Below are 23,606 nucleotides of genomic sequence, written 5' to 3' on the forward strand. Positions count from 1 at the left end.
CGGCGAAGAACTGGTAAGGAGCATGCATCAGCTTCTTTTTAGAATATGTCCTGATGAAAGCATGCCCAACGATTGGAATTTAGGTGTGATTTACCCAATCCACAAAACGGGATAACTCACAATCTGTGGCAACTACCGTCGGATAAGTCTCCTCAACATCGCATATTAGTATATTATATTATTAATATCGTGCGTACTTTGGGAAAGATTAAAGCCCACCGTGAATAATTGATCGCACCTTATCAGTGTGGCTTCAGGATTAAAAAACTGAAAACCCAATAAATTCTCTAATCACCTTCGTAATTTACTCAAATTTGTGCGAAGTTGAACTAATTTAAAATTGAGCCAAATAATTTATGTAAAGAGCTTAAACATATGGCTTTGGACTAATTTAACCAGATGGTATTTCATTTGCAACTCGCCAAATCTTTAAATATTGGATTGGTAGAATTTACTGAAAGTCCCTTTATGCTTGATTTAACCATTATAGCATCATTATGAACCACGCTGACTTCAAGTCAAGGTTCATTAACCCCTTTTGCTACCAAAAACTTAATAAATGTATAATTCAATAATCAAAAAACAATATTTTTTTCTTTGATTGACTGCCATTTGAAGAAAGTTTAATTTAAAAATCACTACATATATTTTTATTTATTAGTGCAATTTTGTGTTCCAACTCATTTGAGAGTTTAAAACTGTCAGAGACAGAAGAGACATAACGATGGTCATTTGTTTATTAGCCATTTTCAATTTATTACTCTCTCCTCGTCAATCATTTTTCATATGCAAATTGTTATATACATATGTATGTGTGTGCATATAGATTAAATAATGGTTTTCTCTACATGTATGGTATATATATGGATCTGTGTATGTGAATCGTATCGAGTTTCATTTCATAGAAAATTTGAAGTTGGCAGCTTTGGAGCAATGCATGGAAAAGTGCTTAATTGACATGCAATGCATTTGCTGGATATTGAAATATTTTTGACAGTTTAGCAGGAAACCACTGGTCACAAACACACAACTCAATTTATGGATGATGAATGCCGTTGGGTATAAACCGTCTATGCACAATCACTTAAATCGGAAATATAGCTAGATATACACAACCACAGCTACATATACTGTTATATATACATTTGAATATATATATATATACATATGTGTAGGAATGAGAAACACCAGCAAATTTATAGCACATTTTGCTGCACAATTGTTTTTATGCGCTTTTCCACTAACACTAACGAATTGAGTTGGCCGCATTGTTCGTTGAAAATATTTTCTGACACTTTTTCAAACTGACTTTATCGCAGTTTTTCATTTTTGTTTTTACATTTTGAATAGTTTTCGATGATTATTCATTTGATACTTTGCGTTGCTGCATTTTTTATTTCAAACAGCACTTAGGGGTGATTGTGTGATATCGGTTTTATTCAATAATCGATATTTCGAAATAATTATATTTCGATTTTTCCAATAACCGATATTTTGGAAACGATTATGTTTCGGACCAAAATATTTTTTCTTAGTTTCAATAAAAGATATTTAATTTAAACTTAAATTTGATTTATACATATTTTTCTTTATATTTCTTCATATTTTTCTTTTATAATCGAAATAATTTTATATCAATCGATTAGTAATCGAAATTTTGAATCGATTCATTTCGGGAAAGAAATATTTTGGCTTAGTTTCTTCTTATACGTTGACAAATTTTGAACAAATACGCTCCATTTCTGAAGCTAAACTAATCGAATTAGCAATTGATTATTGTACTCTGTTTTAGATAGTTGTACGATTTTGATAATAATTTATGATACCGATTTTCAACTAGGAAGAAAAATAGATAATTTCTTATAAATAAAAGCTCAGTTTTTGGCTGCTATTGCTGTACAAAGTGTTTAGTCGATAGTGAAGATTTCGATTTTTTATAATTGAAAATAATATCTTATATTCATCGATTGTTAACTATTTTTAGGACCTGATCATGCTGTTATCAATAGAAGTCGCTGACTGATATTTTCAACATAAACTTGGATTATTTATTGAGCTCTTTCTATACGATATCACATATATTTATCGATTTAAAATTATAAAATTGTCATCTCTAACTTAAAAATAGAAATGTGTGGGTAACACGCATATGTACTTGTATGTATGTATGTAACATATGTGTCGAAATAGCACTGATATTTCATGCGAAATTTGACGTTTTTATGATAAGAGTCCTTCAGAACTTTTAATTGTTCTGAGTTAATTGATTTTTTTTTTTGAAAAATTGGTTGAAAGCCATACTCAGAAGTAAAAATAATTTACGCAGGCAAGGTTCCACAACTTTAAAGCTGCACCTGGGTAGCTGATATTTGTTATGAGAGGTGCCTTCATGGCAGAGATTCGTCATTATTTAATGCGAGGAGCTTTGCAAGCAGTGCGTTTTCTTTATTAAAAAATTTTTTAATTCCGATTTTCTTATGTGATTTGGTTGAAGGAGATCCCCAGATAACACAACCCTCCAGCGAGTAAAGTTCATTTTGGAGCGACTTCGAAAAATTAAAAATAGATATCAACTCTCCTAATGAGGAAAAATTGTTAAAAAAAAGTATTATTAAATATTATTATTATATCAAAATTGTTATTGTATACATATTTGAGAAATGAAATTAATGCCTTTAACTTTGTCGTCAAAGTCTATCCTTCATAGGATATTTACTATATGCAAACGCTTTGTCACAAAGTTAATTTTTAAATTTATGAAAGATAAAAACGCATACATTAACTTTCTTGAAGTCACAGTGCCACTCAGGCGTGCATTGGGTATGTTATGTGCAAAAAAATCAATCATAAGTTCATAACGGCGTAAGTATATCGTCTCACATGCAGCAATATCCTTTGGATATGGTGTAAAATATCAATACTCATCTGTACGCACATGAGCGCTTCCGAAGTGGTTTGATATGGAATTTCCAATCAACGATTCTCAAGAGAAAATATTGCCAATACAAAGTTATGTAGATGTGAAACGGCATATTTCACCTAACCATACTTTTTATGTAGTTACTCACAGAGGGTTCATTAGGGTGCTTCAAAATAATTTTTTTAAATTTTTTTTCAACTCTTACCCGCTCAAATGTTAGTGTTTGACAAACAAAAAACAAAAAACTCAAACTTTGTTACGAATCTCCTAATCTTTATGGATACCTGGCTCAAAAATCAACATTATATTTAGCTACAGAAAGATGCTGTGTTGCATTTAGTGATCAATCTATTGAACAATACGTTCGTATATACTCGTATGTAAATGCATATAAATTTTCTAATCATAAAATTTTTGTTTGGCTTTTCTTTTTATTGGCGATGCAAACAATTGCTTCTACACGTCAAATTGTCAAGCCAATATTGCTGCAACAATAAATTCGTTACATTTTTATTTTACCTTTCATGGCATACCATATTTTGCACCTTACCAATATCACAATGGCATGAAATATTTGTCAGCAAAGCAATTTATTAATTAAAAAATAACGAATAAGCAATGAAATACAGTTTTCGGGATCTCCAATGCGCACACAAATGTGACCACGCATATACGCAGATACATATGAACGCGGATGGCATATATAAAGAACTTTTGGGTAGGAGAGAAATACCCGAAACAAAAAATCTAATAATTCCCCCCATCGTATGCGACTAGTAATAAAAACAATGTCTGAATCGGCCACAGCGTTGTGTATGCAAGTATTTATGTATGTAGATATGTATGTGTGAATATATATTGCACAATAACTACCTGCGTGGATATTAAAAAAAGCAATAAAAACCAGGTAACAGCATTATAATGTTAAAAACCTTGTGAGGGAGAAGTAAAATAGTCAACAGTAGCGACCATAACGGAAAATATTGGATAAAGTGTTGGAAAATGTATCCTTGTTATTGGGATGTACATTGTTAGGGAGGTAAAAAAAAGCTTTATTGCAAAGCGGAATTACATACATACATGAAAATATAAACTTTATATATGAAATTATTTTCGGTTTTTTTTTATATAATATGATGAAATAAATATTAAACGTAGCTCGAGGAACATTTTGCCAAGAAGAAATATCCAGTTAAGTTTTTTGAATGCAAGCATATAGTATGTTATTTGCGTTTCGTAGTTGTACTGCCATTTCATGAAAAATGTTTTAATTTTAAAGCAACAACAATGGGAGATATCCGCCTGCAACCAGCGGATACAGTGAAAGTTCTAGGATTCATTCTGGATAGGAAGTTTTCATGGCAGCCAAAAATCGAAGAGAGCATAACAGGCATCTATTGCCTTCTGCTGCTGTAGAGGGGTCATTGGCAAAATGTGGAGTCTCTCACCGAAAGTGGTCCTCTGGTTCTACGACACCATAGTCAAGCACTTTATGTATGGCGACGAAATTTGCGATTAGACTCAGAGAATTTGGATTTTTAAAAGAACACATATCTTTACACTCGGACATCCTCACACACTTTTACTTTGCGGATCACTTGGATCATGGAGTCGTCAAGCCGAACTTTGGCGGCTCCTCTCTGCCCATCTACTGACCCGGAGTGGTCCAATTAAGCTGTGTTCGCTCGCTTGAAATTATTAGAATAGCACACACCATTTAGTGAAGGTTGTGAAATCATCGTAAATGAGGTTCAAAGTTACAAAAAAAAAAAAACAGTGTCTTATTGGCATCGGACAGATATAAGAAGGTCTCAACATCTCTTATGAATCTACTTAACACAATTTGTTTAATGGTTTCGGTGTGAGAACTTGAAATGTTAGACTAATATCAAAATACGTGAATTTTTTGCAAAAAAAAAAAGGTCGAGAAGAGGTGCCAAGAGGCATGGTATACTTGACTAGGATCCTACATTCGTAAGACGTCAAAGCTGTTCAGCAATCTGCTCCGAAAATGAGCCGAAATCGAAAAATCCTCAGTAACCTCAGCGAATTTTGGGTTTTTTGGATCATACCAGCGAAATACAATAAATACAAATACATGAAAATGTAGAATTTATTTGTCAGCACGAGTAAAATGATCAGCTGTAAAATTAAATGCGATACTGAACTGAATCTACATATTTATTCAACTATTTAAAATTTAATTCTGAAGAAAAATTATACCCACTAAATGAAGCTGCGCTAGTTCCAGTTCTTATCATAGATCATCCCTTCAATTTCAGATAAATGGCGCACATACGGATGCATAAATGTTAATTGTCTATTAATAACAAAATATCAGAAAAAGTTAGGTTAGGGAAAGTTGGTAAATATTAGAAAGTGTAAGTAAGGAGTGCCTTTAATGAGAATGCACTCATTTTTCAACAGCAAAAATCAATTTCTTAAACACTGAAAAAGAGTTGTATAAGCGGAGAATAGAATCTAGTGAACTGGGTCTGTGAATTGATGGTTAAGATGACAAGTATTGCCTGACKATGATACATGTGTCAGAACTGTGGAAAGTACTTAGTAGTTTGCAATAAGGTACGATAAATGTAAGGCTTTATAAAGGTACCTCATTTTAATGACATAATTGTTTAATAGTCTCACTTATACCAGTTCATGCCAGTTGCTTGTTCGATTTACCATTCGGTAAGATTTTACGTATTTAATTTATGTTTTTTTTTTTAGAAATTGAAAAAATAATTGCTAGATAATATTACATGAGTCATTGTACATATGCGAGGAAAGATACATTTCATACGGGGAAGATGACGGAATACTCCCTTTATTAAGGCGACAGATTTATGCTGGCACCATGACAGCGATACTAGAATAATATTACGAGTTCAGAATACATTATATAAAGGAAGTAAGTAAAGTGGAAACTATACATTACATACTTGTATATTTGAGAGATTCATACTCTAAAGGGGAGGAAATACGGTGGAATAAAATACTTGTGATCTGAAGTATACAAAAGTTCACTGACTGCTCCAACTACCCTCATGTACCAGAGCATCATAGTGCCCAGTGCTTTAGCGCTTCGCCATTTATTGGCTGAGCCAACGTTTTTTTAAGTCATGCTTGAAAATAATTATCATAAAATAATTAAAAAATATTTAAAAAAAACTTAAGTTGAATTTTAGTATGAAAATAGAGTGCAGTGATGGATGACTGAACGAAACAGACGATTTTTGCACTTTAGTTATTACAGACTTATTTTAATGGCTGGTGATAGCTAAAAAATACGAAGAGAGTGCCAAAATAAAAGCAGAAAAGTAAAAAAAAAATAAAGAAAATGAAAAAGGAATAATGAAAAAACGGAAAAGTGAGGAAATCGAGAAAAAAAGAAAAGCAGAAAAAATTAATTTGTGAATGTAAAAAACAGAAGGCAAAAAGAAGAAGCGAAATGTTGAAAATTTCTTTTGGCAAAGCAAAAATGCTGGCGGAGCGGAAGTGGCAAATGAAAAAGGAAGGTGGCAAGGTATGGCAAAAAGTAACAACTTAGTGCAAAAGTAGTAATTGAAAAAATTTAGTAGCACTTATATAAATATAAGTATCTGTGTATGTATGTGTGAGTATAAATGAGTGTTTATTGCAAAAAGGGTTGTAGTTGTGCGGGAAATAATGAAATACTGCAGTACTCAAGAGTCTTAAAGGAACAGCAAAGAGTTTGGAAGGGCAAGAAGCAGAGCAGTTGGCGTAAAATTTGAAGCTGGTCTGTATACATATGTGTTTAGGTGTGTGGGTGTGTGTGTGTGATGCTGAGTGCCAGCAGCATATATTATATATAGAATACATATATTTGTAGTTGTAGTTTTTATAGTACATTTATTTAAGTTTCTTGTATATAACCAAAAGAAACTGGTTCAAAGAAAAAAGAAAGGAAAAACAAAAACAATACTGCAACAACAAAAACAAAATTTAAGTAATTGTGATTGCCTGCTCAAACACAAAGAATGGGTAAGAATTAATTTAAATGAACTAACGCTCACAAACAGTTCACGAGAGGGCGGGCTAAGTGGGCATGGCTGACGGAAGTGTTAACTACTAATTGAGATGCCATGTACTTACATACGTACATTCCAAAACATATATATACCCGTGCACAGTTTTTATAATGAGTGAAAAAGCCGCGCATTTTTCATGCCAAGGACCAAACCAGCAGCGTCGTAAAAGTCACGAAGACAAAAGTGGCGGAGTGCTGTATTATGTTGTATAAGACGGCAGAAAGCATAAGCAACAAAGGCGTAAAATAAGAAAAAAAGCTGGTTGAGGGTATTGAGCGCGTAAGCCTCTGAAGAATTTATTGAAATAAGAATAAATTTGTTGACGCTGTGGGGGGGAAGATGCGCGGTCGTTGCTTAAGCTGCAAAGTTGGGCAAATTTAATTTTTTTATCCCATTTTTACATAATTAAAAGCGCGGTAAGTTAAATATATGCCAAAGCATGCTTTGTTGGGTATTTTGTGGCACAAAAGATGACAGGCTAGCTTCAGTAATAGTCAGGGTAAAGAGCAATTAAGAAGTCACACCGCACACTTGCTGACTCACCTACTTGTTACCATGTTACATAAGATAGCTAAGATATTTTTAACACTATATATAATATATATATTTTTTGCAAACCATATTTTATAGGTTATGTACAAAAGCCATTGAGAAACCGCATAAAAACCATTTTTGACACAAATTATCTAGTGTCTGATGTTGAACGCCATTATTATTGTTGCGCTCAAAGCAAAAACGCCAAAAAAGTAAAAAAAAAAAAAAATAAAAAGCGCAAAAATTTATGCACGAACGCTATTAGAAGTGTGCAATTATTTTTCAGCTGACTGAGAGCGGCTTACTTGGCGGCAACGGATTTTGCGTTTGCTATTCGCCTCAGCGGTACTCCAGTCCCTTTAAGTGCGCAAAATATCAGAATTCGAAAAATACGGCTTCACGGTAGCTCCAATACCCTTCATATGTGCATTTTTTTTTACTTAAAGGGTATACAATAGGTGTTTAGCTTAGTTTTGATGAGTCAGTTTGTATGATAGCTATGTACTATAGTGATCCAATCTGAACAATTTCTTTGGAAATTGGAGCGCTGCCTTAGGCAATCATCTCTGTTAAATTTCGTGAAGATATCTCGTAAAATTAAAAAGTTTTCTATGCAAGCACTTTAGTCCTTTCGTTCAGTTTGTATTACAGCTATGTGCTATAGTAATTCGAACTGAACCATTTATTTGGAGATTGGAGCGCTGCCTTAGACAGGAAGCTGTGCCAAATTTCGTGAAGTTATCGTGTCAAATGAAAAAGTTTTCCATACAAGCAGTTTAAAATGAACGTTCAGTTTGTATGGCAGCTTTATGCTATAGTGGTCCGATATCGCCGGATCCGCCAAATGAGCAGCTGTTTTTGAAGAAAAACTTGTTTGCAAAATTTCGGTTCGATATCTCGAAAATTGTGGGATCAGTTCGCGTTTATATGAATACAAATACCCTATTCAGGGCATATGTAAGTATTAAATAAAATATGTTATATTGCTTCGCTGTCTATGCTAACAGCGAATATGCATTAGTGTGCAATATTTTATGTTTTTAGGAATTTTTCATTTTTTATTTTTAGAATTTTTGTTGTTGATTTCCTCGTAAAATGCCGTTACATTTTAGTGCGGTTTCGAGGGGATACGCACAAGTACTGACACATGCACAGAAATATAGTGTAGATAGTTGCTTTGAAATCGTTATTTTCTGACTAACGGTACAATTGTGAAATTTACTTACATTTTGCTTTTAATTGGAATGCCCAGTTTTACGCGATGATCGCCGTTAACGAGCAGCTATAGCTATCAGTGTTGTCTGCAAAATAGTAAAAAATAATAATTGCTAGATATACAATAGTAAATAAAAACATTGATCAACTAATATAAAATAAATACAAATAAATATATGTAATAAAAAAAATTGCGGTTTGACGAACCGAACATGCAACTGGTATAAATCATAAATAGTAGCATAATCTTAAATCGGTTGAATAATTAATGTGCAACAACGTTCTTGTTGTAAATGTGAAGAACAAGAAAAGGTTGAATCGAACAAGTAACTGGTATAAGTCATTGAGATTGAAATTATTTTCAATATTACTACAAATATAATTGTAAACAAGAAGGGCATTTTATGGTACGAATTTCATGAGCTACTCAAGTAATTTTCTTCTCTAAAATCAATATGTAATAAGTAAGTCGTGAAGTAACTGATATAAGTTATATAGACTGCCATATTGTGGGGAAAGGTATAGAAAAAGTTTGTAGATTGCAATATTTTAATGAGTTATTTGAACTAACCTTTTATTAATGACGCAAAGCCTTCGTCATCGATGATAAGGTTTTAATTGACCTAACAATAGTCGCTATTGTGGAGTAAGAGTAACAACATATCCGTTATTGGTCAGGCAGTAACCTGCACGTACTCCATGAGTCACCATTGCCTTCCGAAAAAATTACGGTTTGCTGCGGTTTATGGGCCGGCGGCGTCAACGGTTTCCGAGATGATCAAGATCGGCAAATTATTATGAATGAGAATCGCTACCGATCAATGATAACCGAATATTTTTGCCCCGAATTGGATGACACGGACTTGGACGGTTTCATAGGCCACACAGCGAATGTCACAATCGATTTATTGAAAACCAATTTGGTGAAAGTGTTATCTAAGGAAATAGCACAGTCAATTGGTCGCCTCGGTTCTTGTTAAAACCCCACTTTATCATAGAAATAAAAAAATTTCAAAGTGGCTATTTTTGTTGGACAAAGAATTTAATTGACTAGCATATCCCACAATCTCATGCGAAATTCATTCGAAGCTTATTAACATGCCGTATTCCAAAAAATTATGCTGAAACAGATTTAACTTTAACACTACTTAACATAGCATTATGAAATGTATTTAAGAGAGACTGTATACATCATTGCTCTATAACTCGACGCGCTTGTTTTCGTTGTTGCACATCTGTCAAAATTTTGATTTTCGTATTTTCAATCAAACTGTCAGCAACTGACGGCAAAGCTCACATTCGTATTACATACAAACATTTAACGGCTTACATATGTATATATTTATGTAGACGCACTAACAACAATAACAACATGCATCGCAGTTGTAAATTGCAGAAATCGCTCGCAATAAGCTTGACGGTAGCAACATATAGTATAGTACAAATGTATGTGGCAGTAGCAACTACTTTACAACAACACCAACAACAGCCAGTGCAACTCATTTTTCATTTCATATTCGCAGCGAATATCGCCATTCAAGCGCAATAATAACGGTGCTCTCACTTCAAGAGCAAGGATTTTATACAAAATGAGTTCCTATTTTACATTTTGATTTCCTCTCAAATGCCATTGACGTGAAATTGATTTTGTTGAAACATACTCGCGTTTACCTATGTCTTAGGGTGATTCGATTTGTTGTAAAAAGTATGTTGGTATTTAAAACAAGTAAGGAAGATCTAATTTTGGGTGTAATCGAACATATTGTACTATTGGAACTTGCAAGAATCAAAGTCCGCGAAATTCCCCCAGGTGCTGGCAAAATTTTATAGAAAAATATTTGATTTGAGGGTAGGAGCGACACGATTTAATCTATTTTTGCCAATAATACTTTCTAATAACGTGCTACATATTAATCAAATTATCCCTGTGTTTCATTATGGTACCCCACATACTATCACCAATCTATTTGAAGTAAAATCAGTTGGTTGTTCGCTTTCGCTTTCTTGTTCGAGTTCGAAAATCTTTATATTACAGGAGTTAACCCCCTTACACCTATATTGGAAGTATTCATCCCACTTTTGAAATTGAGATATATTGTTTATATATCTCACATTTTGACTAATATTTTCGGTAAAGAGTCAACCAAAGGCACTGGCACCACATATTCGATAGCTAGGGACTTGAACAGTTTGGTTCGATTTGAAAATTTTTTTTGAGAAAAGTTTTATTCCGAAACATTAATTGGAGCTTTATTTATATACTTCAATGTTAAAGAATCTGATGAAATGAACTATTGTGTTATATAGGAGGTAGGCGTGGTTGTAATCCGATTGCCTCCATTTTTTATAGTGTGGTATAGGATTATTATAAAAATGATATATAGCGAATTCGGTCAAATCGGTCGAGGAGATCCTGAGTTATGTGATTTTATTTAAAAGTGGGCGGTGCCACGCTCATTATCCAATTTTGACTCCGGCACCTATAAAACCCTCTTTTGTCATCCTGGATGAAAAATTTTGTGTCCCAATGCATTGATTAGTCGCACATTTAGTATTGTTTAACATAACGATTTTGTTGGCGGGGTTAACAGGCGGGGTACGCCCGTCCAGGCGCTTCGCTCAACTTATGGTCACCATAACTGGCTCATCTTGAGACCCAGCACAGACCGCATCCAGTACGCAGTGACGAAAATATGGCATCCGTAGTTGGAACGACTTTGTGCATTTTACGATTGAGCGTGCAAAATATAGCTTGGGCAAGAATTGAAGCCGCTCGACCCTCCCGAGCAACATTGCTTCGCTCTTAGCAGTCTTGAAAAGTCCCAAGAAGATTCGACTTTTTCGTGCCAAATTTTGTTCAGCGATGAGGTCCACTTCTGGCTCAATGAGTTTGTAAGCAAGTAAAATTGACGTATTTAGGATGAAGAATAACTAAAAGGGATTCAAGAGCTGCCACTTCTGTCAGAAAAAAAAACAGCGGTTTGGTGTGGTGAGCAGGTACAATGATTCGTACATATTTCTTCAAAATTGATGCCGGTGAGAACGTCAATAGCGACCGTTATCGCTCTATATGATAACCGACTATTTGATGTCGAAATTGAAGCTCGTCATCTCGGAGGCATTTGGTTACAACAAGACGGCGCCATTTCCCACACAACGCACCAATCAAAGGATTCATTGAGGGAATACTTCAGTGAGCAGGTTTGTCGTTTTGGGCAGGTAGGTTGGCCACCAATATCGTATCGTATCTTATGATATCACAACGTTAGACGCTTTGCATAAGAATATGCAAAGTCAAAAGTCTATGCGGACTAACATCTAGAGTCATAATATTTGCTTTGATTTCCACCTTCTGAAGGATAATCAATGTCCACTTGGCCCCAACCAGAAAGGCTGTACCACAACCTCTATTATTGAACTTTATCCGTATGAAAATGCTACTTCTGAGTACAGTTGGATTTATAATGAGTATAGTGAATAAAAGGCACTAGTTCAAGAACTACTTTCAACTTATATATCAACTAGTTGAAAGAACCTTAACATTTCCATATTCAGGCACTACAAGGCGTTTATACATGTCGTAAAATGTTCTCACATACCAGCTCAACTCATTTATGAACTTTTCGTGGTAATAAAATTTTGCATAATGACAGTTTTCTAATAGTTAGTTTATCATGGCGTCGTGTTGCCGCATTTCACACACACCCATAAGCACAAATGCATGCACACACCTGCGCCGCTATTCATGTATGTAGTTGCCAAAATACGCAAAGGATATAATGAAAACATGGCTATGCACGTCAGCTGTGGCATGCGGCATGCCACGGTGTATAGGTGGCTTTAAGCCTCATAGTGTGGCATAAACAAAAAACGACCGTTCGTTTGCTGGTTCGCTCGAGTTGTGTACAAAGTTTAAGAATTTATTGGCAAGTTATCTCATTTAAGTACCATATAGTGGATTCTGGTTGCTCCAGAGGCGAGCAGAGTGGGTGGCTTTGGAGACAGCTTTGGGCTTATAGGCGAATTCGGCACTAAAGATGCGAGTGATTGAGTGGATGGAGCGTGTGTGCATGTTCGCGTAGGTGCAACTATGTTTGCATACATTCATGGAGAGTTGCAGGTGAATGTTTGCCCCGTAACGCCGGTATTTGTTGCTTGCGGTGCAATAACTCGGCAAATATCTCAATTTGGGTCAAATGCATTAGAGAGTGGCTCGAGACAGCCGCTTTATGGTTGCTGTGTTAAGGTGAAATTCTAGCGATTTACCTATAAATATGCAATGAAGTTCCATGAATTGCACGCAAAGTTCTAATTAAGGTTAATTAGTGGAATTTAATTGAAGGTGTCTTAATAAGACTCTTTTAGAGTGTACATATAATACATGTAATATATGGTGGGTAATGGTGACGAAAATTATTTGAAGAGTGATTTAGTCAGCTTGAATTTTCCGATAACCATTTCGTATTTGAGCGGATTGCGTGTCCAGAGTAAGCCAATATGGGGTGTTGTGGAATCCAAGACAGAATTGCTTAGCTGTCAGAATTGCAAACCAATTCTGATTTTCAATGGTGTCACAGAATCTGATTGGATTTTTGTCTTTTCGAACATATGCAGAACCAATATTCGAATCAGCTGTTTACTAATGTGACAAAACTTGCAGATGAATACATTTGGAAGCAATCCTATTGAAATTTTTAATGATTTTCGAATTAAGGAAAAAGATTTTGAGAGATAACATTTATTGAATGAACAAAGACGCATTTGGGCGTTATTCATTTTTACGATTTTTCTTAATTGGCGGGCAGGATAGAAAAAAAACTGAACGTCATATGGAAATGGGGCAAAGTTTATTACCTTGGGCATTAAATTATCTTCTTTTGAAACTAAAAAAACTAAGAAAGGTTAAGTTTGAACATATATTTAAAGTAAACTTTTTTTTAGACCAAAAACAGTTTTTGTTTTTTAATTTAAAAAACTTGTATAATTTTACTTTTTCTTTTTTGAAATTTTCAGTGTAATTTGAACATAAGTTATTAAATAATATTAATCTCTTTGAATTTTTTGTTTCGAGTAGAAATCTCGACCTGAATCCTGCCCGCCGTCTGGCATATGCACATGCGAGAAGCATCTGACAATTGCTTCCCAAAGGCAAAATGTAAAAAAATTTCGTATCAAAGAAGTTTGCGGATGATGTTTAAATATATAACTATTAACCCTAGCAATTTCGATTTAATCAATTACTTATTTCCCTCCCAAAAAAACTTCAAAAGAAAAAAAAAACGATTTTTTAAGCCTCTAAAGCAGGCTCCCCCCCTTAAACATCCGCATTTTTTTCCAAAACTCAATAATTAAGACATTTCTTGTTTTATTCTTATGTTTTCTCCTATAGAAATAAAGGAAAATTAATTCGTAACATTAAAATAACTTGATTTCTTAACTTACATTTCAAATATGTGTGCGACTATCTTCTTGATTTGTTTCTGACAGCAAAACSKATAAAATTGGTTTCTGTGACACCCAAAACCGATATAAACTCTGTTTCGAATATCAAACCAGGAATATCGGGATTCATGACACCTACTGCTTTTTTCGATCGGTTTCAATTCTGATTCCGACAACTATCAGATTCCACAACACTCCTGAATGTTCTGATTGTGAAGACTAAGTAACTAAAGAATCTAAACTGGTACCACAAGCAAGTTTCTCCAAGTCTTTGTCTGGCATCAGAATGGTAGGATATGAAGCAAACATTTTCCATTATCAAACAGTGGCACAAAAATATACTAAAAAATGCTAGGTTGAACTTTGTCGACCACGAATTCAAACTTTAAGTACCCGAGTGACATGTATAGCTTTTTATTTTAAATTAGTGGGTTATTAGTCGAGGCGCATATGTTAACTCATAAAATCAACGAAGGTTTGACGTCCATCGAAAGTCCAAACAAATGAAAATAAAGCTCTGTCCAGTATCTTATATACTGGCGTCTGGTAGAATATTGCTGAAAATCCCTTTAACTTAGGCAGTCTGTAGGTTTAAGGTAATAGGTCTAGTAAAAAGAAATCCATAATTTTTTCAATAGACAGCTCTAGTAATCTGTATATCACCTTGTACAAGAGATTGGCAGGGTATCATCTACAAGCAGTTATTCCCCTATGTCCACACCCTTAATTCCGACATGTACTGTTAACAATTAGATTGTCGCTCAGAAACGGCCATCTTTAGCTATTAGGAGAGGAATTATGTTCAGTTTGAAGCACGTCAGGCCACACATATTAATAGTCATTCTCCAGAAACTCCGGGAGCTTAGTTTGGATTTTCTTAAGCATAAACTTTATAGTCCGGACTGATAACTACCTGTTCCTAAGATGGTAAATGATTATGTTGAATTATTCGCTTTGGGTGAAGCTTGTGAAAATCGACTGTCCTAGTTTTTCGCCAATAGGGTCGAGGATTTTCAGGAGAGTGGTATTATGTAGTTATCTTCAGAATGGCAACAGGTAATCGAATGAGATGAAAAATTATGGATTTTACTTTTTTTTATATTTGTTGCGAAAATACTCATACACATGCAACCACTTGATCCCGAAACCAATCTCGAACTTGATCCCGATCCCTAAATTTTGTTTTCTTACTAACGAAAATACCCAACGTTTATCCGCATGTAAACATTCGATCCCGAAACCAATCTCGAACTTTATCCCGATCCCGAAATTTTGTTTCTTACTAACGAAAATACCCAACGTTTTTCCACATGTAAACAGTCGATCCCGAAACCAATCTCGAATTTTATCCCGATCCCCAAATTTTTTTTTACCTTACTTATACACTTGCAACCAGAACTTAAGTGTTTTCACAAGTATGCGATTATTTTCACAGCTTTAGTCAATTTCTGCGAAAACGTTAAGGTGGCATGGAAATTCTTTCAGCAAACAACGAAGGCTTAACCGAAAGCGAATTCATCTTGCGCATTACGCTGGCGTGCACTCCATGTATTTTGCACTTTAATAAATGCATTTTTCATGCTGTCATCACAATGTAACAGCTTGGAAAGTAGTTGTCAAATGCAATTGCAATATACGCTTATGCTGTCGTCGTTGTTGTTGCTGTTATAAGATGTTACTAAAGCGTTATTGTTGCCGGCAGAACGGTTATATTACTAGTGCATATTTTCATTTGAAGGCAATAACAGTCAACAAACTGTCGCCGAGCTGTGATTTATGGCGTCAAAGTGGGGAATAAGTAAGTTGGGCGCAGGAGATACGGAAAACGAGAAAAAGAGTGAGATGGCTAGCTGAGAAGTGTTTAGGTGAGGGTAGTGATGGACAACACCATTAGCATCTTTAGTATATGTGTACATATACGTATTTATATACAGGTATACAGCTTCCTTACACACAGACACATGAACATAAACAGACTCATTTCCTTACAACAACAAAAGAAAGAAAACACGAATTCGTATACATCTTAGTGCAGCTGACCATCCCACCTTAAGTTGTAAGTGCATCACGTTGCCGTTCAGCAGCCATTACCTCTTCACATTGATGATGTTGCACATGTGGCAACATCAATACAGCGCATGTCGGATGGTTGAACGATCAACTCAGGCAAATACTAAATATAATAGTGCAGGAAAAAGAACCAGAAAATAATATTTTCCTAGTTATGTAATGCTGGCTACGCGAGCGGTAGTGAAGTCGGTGAATTCCATGGTAGTGCGCCTGCATGTAGGCAATGCATAAATTAAGAAGTGTAGTGCACATGGCCGGCGAGGGTTGGTATGTGAAATATTTTAGTGCATACGAAGATTTCGATTTTATGGAAAAACTTATATTTCGGGTTTTGTTATATTTATTTTTTAATATTCATATGTACACATATGTATGTATGTATATACATAGTTTTATTAATTCATTGTAAATGCTTGCTGTTGGAAACCGCAAAAATTGTATATAAAAAGATTTCGGTCATTCGGGCTAATGAGAACAGTATTTTTCGGGATGACGATATTTTCCGGAATTGTCTAATATTTTTTTAAATCGACAGAAATGTTTTTGGTATCGGTTTTAGAGGAAAATGTATTTTTCAGGATCCTTATATTATTCGGGATTAATGGAAATTTTTTATCAACGGAAATGCTTGTGGTAGAAAAATTAGGGCACAATTTGTGAATATTAAAGTTTCCTTTTTATGGAAAAATTAATGTTTCGGGGTCCCGATATTTTTCGGGATATTTTTTGTATATTACCAGAATTTTTTAATTCTGAAAAATCGAAATTCGGAGTGCATATGAAGGCTTTAAGAATAATTTTTGATTTTGAAATATTTTTCAAATTTAAATAAGTAAATAAATTACGAAATTTTTTTAACATACTGTTTTTTAATAATATTAATTTATTTGATTAGTTTTATTCATATATTTCTTAAAAAGTAAAAGTTAGTTGAATTCCGTAATATTGAGCTGATCTTTACAAACCGCTCTCCTCTAAAATTTAATATAAATGAGGTGACTTGACATTAATTACATTCATAAATACGTTCTAATATTATTATATTGCATGTATTTATGTACATATTTATATTAATAAAGTAACAACTTTGCCTACTTTCAGGCGCTTGCCATGACAATTTGCTTCTACTCAATTTTATGTGTTATTATTACATTTCTAAACTGAATATTAATTAAAAATTTGTTAATGGAATATTTTTTAAAACATCGGGATCCCGAAATTATTCATTTACAATCCTGAAAGTTTCGAAATTAAGTTTATGGTCTCAGTAGACTCACATACGAGCATTAAGGGAAAGAAATATACTTTTAATAAATTTAAAAACTTCGGGATCTCGTAATTATTTACATATCAATTTAAAAACTAACATTTTTTAAAATCTAATTTAGCGTTTTATGGCACTCACATTTATAATTAAATGCGTATTTAACATTTTTAAAATTCCGGGATCCCGAAATTATTTTTTTAAAATCCCGAATATTTGTTATATAAAATGTATATCTATATATGAAATTAAGTACAATAAATTAGTGTGTGAATCTCAAAAACTCCATGAAATCTGAAGCCGCATAGAATTCGGGATTCCGAACACTAATTTTTCATGTCTACATTATTAAAAAAGTACTAAATACGCGCCTTACTGAATGCAGTGCAACAAGGCAATAAAAAGGGCATCTAAATTTTATACTATATACCCGATTGTATAAACAGCTACATATTAATACAACTGTAATTATGTGTGTGCATATTATTACTAATACATACACATACAAATATGCATCGCTGTGTGCTTGCATACATATAAAAAGAACGTATGTATTGGCACTAAAAACCATTCAAGTGTAAATGGAAATGGCCATTCATGCTGCATTCTGTTGCTAGCAAACAATCGGCAAAGCAAATAGTGCAATGCGCCTACAAGTAGGCAATATAAAGTTAGTATTTGTGCTTTAAATGCATTGGCGCATGTCGCTGAGTTACACCCACAAATTGCGGGAGTCACGGCAGTTCGGTAGTAGCAAATGTGATGCTAGTAATATTTTTACTTGCAACAACAAAAGCAAAAACAGACGAAAGAAAAAATGCGACGAACTGGAAATAGGAAATGAAGTGTATGGCTACAATAAAAACGGCATGAAATGTATGTAAAATTAAATTTAGAAATGACCAGCAGAGCAGAGCGTGCCGAACAACTGAGCGTACACAAATAAGAAAATGGAAGAATGAAGGAATGCGAGAGATGATAATGGAAATGTTACGGAATATATTAGGAGTGTGCAAATGTATATGTATGTGTGTGTGTGTGTGCGTGTTTCTGTGTTTTCTTACGTGTGTGAGGGCTAGTGAGTGCATTTGCTTAGGATCCTTGTAACACATACATACATACAAACTCACACAAACATACATTTACATATTACATACACACACACCCACAATCTCATGCTAATTTCATCTATTTTTCTCTGCATTGGCTTCAAGTTTCCGTACAATTCTATTGTGATTTCACATTTTTACACATTTTTTCTTTGCTGTCTACCGATTCTTCCACCATTTTCACTGAATTTATTTATATTCAAATGCATTACAATATTCTATTTATTTCTGCTGGCAGACTTTGTGCAACAAATATGCAAATAAATGCCAACAAAGTATAGATAAAGAGCGTACACATTGTTATATTTGCCGATTGTTTAACTATTTGTAGATACAAGTTCATATATATATACACATGCAAACACACACACACACATGAAAATGTCCTTGCAACAACTACATATGTATATGTTGCAAAAAGTGGTGCGGTGGCACAAAAAAACTTGCCCTGCCTGATAACGTAAAATTTATTATTTTCAACACAATGCAAAAATGTCTGCTTTGTGGTTGTTGTATTTTGTCGGAAAAACTTTACTTTCTTTTTACTTTTAGTTGCTTTCTTTGTCCAGTTATTTGCAACTGATTTGTTTGCCTTGTTCGCCCAAAATTGCTGGCATGGAATTGAAAAAGCAGACACAAACGAAGAGTGAAAAAAGTGACAAAATCCGGAAAATTTGTGAAATCCATCCAGTTACCTAACAATTTAATACCAAAACAGCTCAAGCTTGTATGCTAAGAGAAAAACTTTGTGCGTTTATCTTTTTGCAATATTCTTTTTTAGAATTAGGACAATATTTGGGAGCTTTTAGTGGCGTGTGACAAATACTTAAAGGACAATAACCCTTTACAGCAACAAAAAAAAAAAAATAAAAAAATAAAAAATGGGTAACTCAAATCTCCGAAGGTCATAAGTGGCCATGGACAATCGTCGTTCGTTGTTGTAATTTTAAGCAAAGTTTTAAATTGCAACCTTTTGTAAAGAAAACAAACTTAATTGACACATTGATATGCGTGTCTATCTGCTTATGATAAGCAGCTTAAAGTCTTTCGAAATATACGAGGGTGGTTTGACAGATAGATAACTATATCGCATTAGTATTAAGGAAACGTTTAATGCGGAATAAAGGTACTTTTAAGATATGGTTTTAAACTTTTTTTTATTTTTCTGACCAACTAGTTATTAGTGTGTTATTTTTTAGGTAGATGCGAGGGTTACTATTCTTCGCCTCTCATATGGATAGATTAATCCTTACAATATTTTCCATTAGGGTACATATATAAGCGTCTTTCAAGTAATGACCAGATTTCGGTAGAGGAATGTTACTTACATTAAGACTAAGTACTCTCCCTACTCCATTCAACTTTTATTCAAAAATGGATACACTCCGTCTATGCCTTATTTTAGTTGCCATATACTAAATATATAGCATTCAAAAATTGAAAAATATATAATTGGGTCTGATATTTATGCTTGGCGCCGAAAATGGAAAATATTCTCTTCCATACGTATGCCAAACCTAAGGTTTTTCAGAATGAATATGATTACTTTGGTATTTATAGAATATTGCAATCAAAATGTCAATATAAGAGATAAATCAGTAAATTTTATAAAACTGTGTATCTTATTATAATAAAGTTTTGTTAATTTCCGAGAATATTAGTGACCGCTTAAAACCATACCAATTGAGAGACTATACTAAAAAAGTATCTTTCATATTTTTAAAGTCAGTTTATAGACATTATTTTCTAATAATGAAAATCTTTGTTTCGCCACTTCTCCCATATTTTTTACCACTGTTTTGGCGTTTCTCTACAGTAAGTTCAGTTCATTTCACCATAAAAAGATATACAAGGTGCGTTCCAAAGTAAACAGTAATCTTTTAGAATCTAGTGCCCCCTAGTGGCGCCATCAGACTGGTGCGTTAGAATCTGCTATCTTTATCTATTGTCCAGTGAGAGTTTCATGACATTTCGATTGGAAGTGAAGTTATTGCGTTTTAAGTGTCAGTATGTTTTTGTTATCGATGCGAAAATGAGCTTCGAACTTTGTTTTAAAATTGGAAAAACTTTTACCGAAACGTTTCAATTGAAGAAATAAGTTTATGGCAATGATTGAATATCCCGTAGCAGAGTGCACGAGTGGTTTCAACGTTTTCAAAGTGGTCGTGAGGACATAAACGCTACAACTTTGCTTCCGCCGTTTTTTTTTTGTAAATTTAAGGCTTTATTGTATAAAAACGGTTCAAAAGTGTTTTCCCTTATTCCCTAAAAAGCAATGCTTAATTAACACACGAAATGCTTTATGATCCATTTTTTTGCAAACTAACACAAGTTGCTTTACAAAAATTGTATATTTTTTTTAATACCTAATAGAAATGTTATAGTTGGTAGTAGTAGCGTAGTATTATCTATGATTGTGTTAGCCTCAGTAAGGCGTGAACGGGTCCTCAGGCGTACTTTTCTTGGAATTAAAAAAGAAAAGCAAAATTTCCCGCAAATTCGGAGAATTCGGCTCAAAAAGAATGCCACTTTTTCAGTTGAGAATAAGTTCGGGATACAAACAGATCTCTACAAATATTTTGTTGGGTTAAGGGGATATTCTACTCTAGAATTTGGAAAAATTGCATTTTTTTCATATATTTAAAGTTTAGATCCTTAGGAAAATATGCTCCAAAGGATTTTTAAAAATTAAAATTATTTTAAGAGCTACAGTTACTTAAGTAACGCAGTACCTAGCGCACTAATAAATGACTTAGAATGCCTGAAATTTGACTCACTTTTTTGAACGCGTTTTTCTCGACACTACTTTTTTCCACACGGTACCAGCATTATCTCAAGTTCTATACAAATTGAAATTTTGTGTGAACCTTCTTTATATAATCCTTTATCGTTCCTACCAGCATCTTGTCAAAATTATTGTTTTTAATATTTTAAACAAATTTAGGAATTTGGAAAAAAAAGCGTAAAAATGATTTTTATTTCCAGGCAGTCGTAATTTTCAAAAAAAAAAAAAAAAATTTTTTTTGTGTTCCCTGAGGTAGGGACTATAACAGCATCCTTACTGATTAAGAATTTCTTTTGATTTTTTTTTTCAGGCCACCAGGAGAGTCAGGATCAATGTCACCAGGTTGCGCCATTTTTTTGCAACTGTCTCTCCCCCTCTAATTATTTAAATTTTTAATATTTTTTTGTAAAATTTTTTTCTGTATTCCTAAAATATCAATAAAAACACCATAACAAATAGATAGCAGAAATATATATATATATGTTTTTTTAATAAAATTCAAAAAATTGGAAAAAATTTGATTTCTAGACTAGAATACCACCTTAATGTTGACACAAATGTCCAAGATCGATATAAAACGATTTAATCGACCAGTGCTTGACTAGATCCTAGAGAAATCTATTGGAAAACGGCGGAAGCAGAGTTGCAGATTGAAAAACTTTTGTTGCGCTTTTATTGAAAAATCCGTTATGTTAAAAAATAAAAAAAATAAAAAATAAAAATCTTGCCAAAAAAATGGGTGTTACGATGATAGGCCAGGGGCTTTTACTTTGAAATGTTATCGGGCAGAAATGAACGCTTTTTCCTTTTCTTCTTCTCTTTTCTTTTTTCGAACAATTTTTTAAATTTTTTCGAATTGACTTTTTCTTCTTCTTAAAAGAATCGATTATCAATACGTAAACATATAGAAGTTTTGTATAAAGTTTATGTTCGACTGAACCCACAGTACAACTTCGACTCCATAAAATCAATATTTCCACACATTTTGTTTTCATATCTATGCATTTTATTATTACCCCGCTTATTCACTTTATTTTAATTGAATAATGAAAGCGCTCAGTAGTGGTATGGCTGCATATGTGAGTATGCTTTGTGGCATGAAATTCCGCCACTAAAATTATTTGTATTCAAACCAAAAGAACAAAAAAATGTGAAGTAAATCTCCAGCAGCTGCTGATTTAAGGCGTCTGTGCTACACATTTGTGCCACAGATGCACAGATTTTATTATTAACAGCGTTGCTTCATTGCCACTGCCAAAAGCTGCGCTTTCATTTGTTTTTATAACTGCTTTCTTTTCAACATTTTTATGATGCTTTTTTAATTTTTCTTCTCTTTGTACAATATGCATATTTTTTGTGGAACGATCATTATGGCTGTAGCTGCTTTATCGCAACATTTGCGCACCAGATGTGGCACGTTAAATGCTTTATTAACTTTGTCGCCTCAAACCCCCAATTACAAGCGCGTTCGGTACTTTAACACGACGCACGCACACATGGAATGGTATGCAAATGGCTGTGTGTGTGTGTATGGGAGTGTGTGCACTTGATAAGTGTAGTGAGTGTTACGCATGCAACATCTGCTATTAATAATGCTTTACTTTAAACAGTTCTTTCGGCTCCATGAGCTACAACCACAAACAAACATACATACACGTATAGCTTCTATTTTTATTCAATTAAACGCTTTGTATACAAATATATGAATAAGTGTCTGTCTTATTGCATTTATGCCTACATATGCATCTGTATGTATGTGGGGCATGTTGTTTCATATGTTGCACGCTCGTAAAATAAAATTGCTGTGAATTGATATATGGCCGTGGCGCTTGAATTACGCTACATAGATGTGTCAGCGTCTGCCTGTTATTCGTTTTTGTGTCAGACTGTCTAGATTTGTGGCACATTTGCGTGTTGTTGGTGTGTTTGTTTGCTCCTCATGTGTCTGTTGCATCTTCCTCTCCATAGATGTTTCCCATACGCTGTACTTATTTAAATTCTAAATATTTTTTTAATGATCATAGAGTTGATGTACAACAACGTTACACAAAGCAATTGTAAGATATGTACTCTGTGGTAAGAGATATTCGTGAAATCGAAACATAAAATAATTGTTGAAATTATTCCAGTTGGCATAATATGTTTAAGTTTTTATTTATATTTTTATTAAAAAAAAAATTCAAAAACTTTATTTTTAAAAATTTTTGTTTTCAAA

The 23,606-nt window shown here is 33.8% G+C and overlaps 1 protein-coding gene across 1 annotated transcript in view; it reads right to left on the reverse strand.

The window, feature by feature from the left end:
• The window catches only part of LOC108969411, a 105,877-nt gene that overhangs the window by 35,332 nt on the left and 46,939 nt on the right, over positions 1 to 23,606 (reverse strand). The window contains exon 2 of the mRNA XM_018934106.1: positions 8,733 to 8,807. The gene's annotated coding sequence lies outside the window, so the exon portion shown is untranslated. The remainder of the gene's footprint in view (positions 1 to 8,732; positions 8,808 to 23,606) is intronic.

The sequence above is a fragment of the Bactrocera latifrons genome, unplaced genomic scaffold, assembly GCF_001853355.1.
Source record: "Bactrocera latifrons isolate USDA-ARS-PBARC rearing strain unplaced genomic scaffold, ASM185335v1 scaffold_251, whole genome shotgun sequence".
Taxonomy (NCBI): domain Eukaryota; kingdom Metazoa; phylum Arthropoda; class Insecta; order Diptera; family Tephritidae; genus Bactrocera; species Bactrocera latifrons.